The sequence below is a fragment of the Arvicanthis niloticus genome, chromosome 2 (assembly GCF_011762505.2).
Source record: "Arvicanthis niloticus isolate mArvNil1 chromosome 2, mArvNil1.pat.X, whole genome shotgun sequence".
NCBI lineage: Eukaryota > Metazoa > Chordata > Mammalia > Rodentia > Muridae > Arvicanthis > Arvicanthis niloticus.
This window is the reverse complement of record NC_047659.1, coordinates 72,879,985-72,886,628: the sequence shown is the minus strand read 5'-3', so window position 1 is coordinate 72,886,628 and position 6,644 is coordinate 72,879,985. Positions and strand designations below refer to the sequence as shown.

At 39.3% G+C, this 6,644-nt stretch overlaps 1 pseudogene; it reads left to right on the top strand.

Moving 5' to 3' along the window:
• The first annotated feature begins 1,107 nt into the window (after positions 1 to 1,107).
• Positions 1,108 to 2,029, top strand: LOC117703907 (calponin-1 pseudogene; annotated as a pseudogene).
• The last annotated feature ends 4,615 nt before the right edge of the window (positions 2,030 to 6,644 follow it).

The window sequence follows — 6,644 nt, the reverse complement described above, 5'->3', positions numbered from 1 at the left end:
CTCTTTCCTCATTCCTCCTGCCTCTCTTCTCATCTATAGTTGGTCCTTTCATCCCTATTCTCTTCAGTCCCCACAATGAGTGTATCAATTTAAAGAAAATATGTTTTAACGTTAAGTTTTACATTTATTTGGCATTTGAGATATTCAACTATACATTTAAAATGCATTATTCATTTTGGTAGGTCACTTAATTATGCATTAATACTTAACACCAGTAATTTCCACTTATGAATATACTGTACAGAGCATTCTATGATGCTTCTTCAGCTAATATTACCTTAGATATTCACCAGTTAGCTCTTTAAGACACCCTGTTTTCATTCTATGCAAACATGATTATGGTGTTTTCCATCCCTGGAGGTGTCTTATATTCTCTGTTTGATGTGTGATAAGTAGACACACCATAAACTACAAAGGATGGAAACAACACATTTGCTTTCATTATTGATCTTGGAATTTTCACAAAGACAAGAAACACTATTGAACTGTAAATGTTGAATTATTAATTTAAGATAGAAATTCTGTTACCTCTTGTGTATGTGGAAAATTTGTCATAGCTGGTGATTGAAGTTTCCTCTAATTTTTTAAGGTAGAGAATACATGTCATTTTAGGAAATATGGGGAATGTGGAAAATTATTTTTGAGACATGGGAGATATGTATATGGACAATTGAGTTTTCTAAATTTTTTATATGTTTCTTCTAAATAAACTACTGCTAAACATTAAAGGTCTTTTGAAAATATACTACCCATTGTATCTTTTTATATTTGGAAACAAAAATAGGAGCTTGCTCTTGATTATCAGAGAAACACACACACCCAAACACACACAAAAATATCATGTGTAACTAGACTTAACGTTTTTAACTTTAAGTCTATATAAAAACTCAAGACTTTTGGGTTCTACTGTAATCAGAAGAGACAGAAAAAAACCTTTTCACAAACCCATAATTTTCTATTCTTTGATTTCCTTCTCAAAATAGTAGATACATTTAAAAGAAAAGAAAATCATGGGTACAATTGTCTAACAATTAAGAGGAGATATAAGGAGGCTCAGCTGCCTGTTACGCTTGTCCTCAGCACCTCTGCTTTGCCAGAGCTCCCTGGCCAGCATGTCGTCTGCACATTTTAACCGAGGTCCTGCCTACCGCCTGTCTGCTGAAGTAAAGAACAAGCTAGCCCAGAAATATGACCATCAGCGCGAGCAGGAGCTGACAGAGTGGATTGAGGGGGTGACAGGCCGCCGCATCTGGAACAACTTTTTGGATGGCCTCAAAGACGGGATCATTCTTTGCGAATTTATCAACAAGCTCCAGCCGGGTTCTGTGAAGAAGGTTAATGAGTCAACCCAGAACTGGCACCAGCTGGAGAACATAAGTAATTTCATCAAAGCCATTACCAAGTATGGGGTGAAACCTCACGACATATTTGAAGCCAATGACCTGTTTGAGAACACCAACCACACACAAGTTCAGTCCACTCTCCTGACTCTGGCCAGCATGGCCAAGACAAAAGGAAACAAAGTCAATGTGGGGGTCAAATATGCAGAGAAACAAGAGCGGAGATTTGAGCCAGAGAAGCTGAGAGAAGGCAGGAACATCATTGGACTACAGATGGGCACCAACAAGTTTGCCAGTCAGCAGGGCATGACGGCCTATGGTACCCAGCGTCACCTCAATGATTCCAAACTGGGTACAGATCAGCCCCTGGACCAGGCGACCATCAGCCTGCAGATGGGCACCAACAAGGGCGCTAGCCAGGCTGGCATGACTGCACCAGGCACCAAGCGGCAGAACTTTGAGCCAGCTCTGGGTATGGAACACTGTGATACACTCAACGTCAGCTTGCAGATGGGCAGCAACAAGGGGGCCTCACAGAGGGGCATGACAGTGTATGGGCTGCCTCGCCAGGTGTACGATCCCAAGTACTGCCTGACCCCGGAATACCCAGAGCTGGGTGAGCCCACCCACAATCACCACCCACACAACTACTACAACTCTGCCTAGGCTCCTCCCCCAAAGGGCTGGCTGCTGCTACCCCATCTCCTGCATGGCGTCCCCCTAGCCCCCTGGCACCTGCCTATAGGGTTACAGTTTGGGGAGATCAGGCCGAGGGAATGGGAAGAAGGGGGCCCCTCATCCCTGGAGCTTTTGCAGGGTCCAACATAGAAATGGGTGTCCCCAACCGCGCCCAAAGGAAGCACTGAGTAAAGCTATTCCAGCTGCCCCCCTTTACTCCCTCACAAGTGAGTACCTCCCAGAACCAGCAACCCTTCAAGCGAAGCACCCAGAACCCAGGCTTGGCCTGACCCCTGCCCCATTCCTGCAACGGGAGCAGAATGCATGCCTGGAAACACAATGGACACATGCAGTTTGGTTTTGCAGTGACTGGCTTTGGTGGATGTGACAGCAGCATTTGTAACTCGAACACTCTCTTTTTCTATTTCACTGGAGCACAATAAATGGCTGTAACATCAAAAAAAAAAAAAAAAAAAGAGGAGATATAAGAAAGCACATATATTTTGGAATGCATTTTAAACAACTTGCAAAGACAAACAGCACAAATGAAATAAAAAAGTAGAAGAGAAATAGATCTGCGTGGACTCATGACTTTAAAAACAGTCTCCTTTCAAATTATCGAAACCTCCATCTAATAATAAAGAACACTCCATTCAGTAATTTGTGCACTAGAAATAGATGTTAATTTACATCACTAAAAGCAGGGCACCCAGAGAGATGTATACAAAAAGATGCACAAACATGTGTTGTGCAGTATGAGGAAAGTATTTGCATTTTGTCAATTTTGTTTCTATTTATTTCATTTCTATCTTCTTTAATTTCTTTGCTTGATTTGAAAAATATCTTATCCAAATTATTTATTTATTTATTTATTTATATTAAGAATCATTTGTTGGAACACTCCTGGATATCAAAACCATAATTAAGGCGCATCACTTGTGGCTATAATGCTACATGAGACAAGCAAGATTTTATTATGAGTTATGACAATGAGGTTTGTCATTGCTTCAGTATAGAAGGTCTTCTACTTTCATGCATTTGGATTTGGTCCTCAGCTTATGATGCTCTTTTGAAGGTTCTGGGTCTTTATGTGTTCTAGGAAATGGACATAATCTCTTGGGTAAACTGTTTTCAAAGTATTAAAATCACTTTATTGCAACAAATTTACAAATAAAATCATCATGTATCTAGATCAAGGCAGCCATGTGAAGAAACACATGTCTAGTCCCAAACTCTATACATCTCAACAAACTTCTATACAGTTTTAATGACTATCAGGAAGCCAGAGAGTGTCACTCCCTGTTTTATAGTTGCATAATCAACTACATTTTATGTACCTATGATAAGAGAGAGAGAGAGAGAGAGAGAGAGAGAGAGAGAGAGAGAGAGAGAAATCTATGTCTTATTACTACCCTTTTAAAAAAATCTCCTTTATAAATATTGTACTCTACCCACATATACAGTTGCTTATGTTTATATCTAAATATAATATAGGGTAGGATTTGCACATAAAGAATTAATATGACTCTTTTTGAGAACTGGTAACCTTCCTTAAATATTTAACATTCTAAGTCCATCAAGTACTTGCCAAGTTAGTGACTTCAGTTTTTTTAAAGATGAATAAATGCATATCCCTGTCAGATTTTTATTATCTATTAATGTGCAGATGGATGTCCAAGTTTGTTTCATTTTTTTGCTATAGTAAGATAAACAAATATTTCTTTGGAAAAATATGAAGTTCTCTGAGTATATGCACAAGTGGAATAGATGAACTAAGACCTTGAAACAGTTTTCAAAACAGAAATACAAATTCCCATTGGCTACTTTAAAAGCATTCAGCATCCTTAGTCATTGGAGAAATGGTAGTTAAATCTAAATTGAGATGCCAAATCACATAGTCAAAATGACCGTCATTAAAATGCCTGACAATAAGTCTTGTGCAGGATGTGGGGGTGGGGAGCCCTTTATTCATTTTGGTGAAAGTACAAATGATAAAGTGATTCATCAAGTCAACTTGAACTTTATTATTTTTTTTTTACTGGATATTTTATTTACATTTCAGATGCCATCCCCTTTCCCCATCCCCCCCCCCAGAAAACCCCTATCCCATGCCCCACTTTCCTTTTTGCATTTATACACTTTTTAAAAATGTTATTCAAAGGCTTTATAAGTTTGGTAATGCTCAATCAGAAGTGTAACCCAAAACCCAACCTAGGTATATCATCTGTCTTTGACTGGTGGACACACATGAACATCTGCCTCGATATTCCCCTCCTCTTTCTCTCTCTCTTTCTCTCTCTCATCACCTAGCTTCTTTTTTCCTTCTTCTCCTCCTCTCCTTACTCCTTCTCTTCCTCTAGGTACTCCTCTCACCTTAGCTCCTCCTACATATCACCCTTCCTATTAAAATAAAACTTTTCTCTCAAAATACAATTAGAGCATAATTATGCCAATTTGTACCAGTGAGGTACAAGATAGTCCTAATACCCAGTCCATAGGCATTGTACCTGTATAACACAGTTAGGAATACAAGGCTTAGACCCAGTCCTTCTTTAACTTTTTTTAACAGATTTGAGATGGTTAGCCTGTGAGTTAAGGGACTATAGCAAATTCATGGCTTTGAGTTTATTGTTAGGGTGTTTTCTATGTTTTATTTAGAAATAACTGAGTGGAGTTAACAGACAACAGTCCAGATTACCTTACATGGATAGTTGGTTTTCAAAACGTCAGAAGTCCACAGAATTGACGTTACAAACATTTCTGTAGTAATGTTCATTTTGATTAGAGACCTTTTTCTCCTGACAGCTTCCTGTATTGGTTTCTAAGAAAAAAATTGAGCATCTTTGCAGTTACTCCAGTTGTGTGGAGACAACCACTAGGCAAGAATTGCCTCTTTCCATCTACAGACAAATTACTGTCCAGAAAAGGACACACTTGCAGAATAGTCAACTGATTATATCTGCCAAGACAGAGTAATCAGCCTTTAATAATTCTGCAGCACTAAGATCTGTCAGATGATCCTGGGCCAGAAGGCTGAAGATTGAATGCTCCAATGTTTTGTAGTATAGAGACTGTCCAGGTGTTCAGCGGTCTCTATAAATTGGCTAAGTTTTAGAAGCTATGCTTTGTGCTTCCCACAATTTTAGTTAACTCAGCCTGATGGGGTTAACTGATGTGGTTGAAAACTTATAGTCTCATAGCCAATCCTTGATTTACCTTGAGAGAAAAGATTTGAGTGGATGGTTTTCAGCTGACATTCATTCTAAAGCCAAGGAAAAAGCCAGGTTCAGAACTAAGTGTTTTATTTAGGAGAGATGACAGAGGTTCTGGTTAGTCAACAAAATGAACTTTATTCTACATATCAAAAAATAACAAGGCCTCTTTTTTCATTAATTGTTGTTGATATAATTATATTATTATCTCAAAATAGATCAGGAATGGGTTTTTGAAAGTACTACCAATATCAACTTTCATGTTAGACCCCTCTGCTTCCTGGTTTACTGACATATAAACACAACACTGCTTGATATTTCCACCATGAACAATGAAGAGCCAATGGAACCACTCTGCCCTGCCTTCTCTGTAATGATGTGCTGAAATTACCAAAGCCATAAATCCAAAGAAACATTTCCTATAGCTGCTTCACCACAGTAGTGAAAAGTGCTATAAGGCTGACTATGATCTTCCTGGATTCCACACTCTACTGAATTGTCTGAAACACTAAACTCTAAATTAGAAAGAATGGAAATGTGTTTGTCAATTTGCTAAGTTTCCACTATCAAAATTCTGATAAATTTTCTTCAACCTCAGTAATGAATAATTTCTATTTAACTTTTTATTTATTATTTGTGAATTTCACATCAATTGCACCCAAATCCCACTCATATCCTTATCTCTTAGTATACAACTGCTGCCCTTGCAACCTCCCCCATTAAGAAAAAGAAAAAGAAAAAGAAAGAATCTTGTTGTGAAATCTGTAATGTGTCACAGTGTGTCCCACAGTATAACCTTTTCCCCACATTTCTTAATTTTCAAATGTTCAAAGTGGTTTCTGATTCAAGGCATCTGATTCTGCTACATTATCAATACTGCATACTCACCAGGACTGCTCATATTTTGTGTATCATTGAGATACCATAGTTTTAGATCCTTAGGACTTGATCTTTCACATAGTTCAGTAGTTCATTGATGGGGTAGATGTTGAGGTGGGATAAGTTAAAGCCCTGGATCTGGGCCTATGTGGTAGCTGAGCTGCTTAACCCAGCAGCTATCTCACACTCACCCAACCATGGCAAGCTCTCCAGCACTGTCCAGACAGGCTCACCTAGTGCTATAGCTGTCAAGAGGAAGAGCCAGATCTCCTACTCTCAAGGACTGCCCAAAAGTGCTCACACCAGCAGAGCAAGCTTTATTGTGTTTCCTAGGTGAGGCACAGAGCCCAATTTCCCTAGTGATGCTCTAGAAAGTATCTGGGACAGCTCTCCCACTCTTACCCTCTCAGGGCAGGGTTACCTCCTATTAAAGCCTTTCCTACTGTGTTGCCCAGTGAGGTGCAGGGCCTGCTCATCCAAGTGTTGCAGCTGGTGAGTGGTAGGGCCAGTTTTCTGCTCTCATGACCTTGGGTCC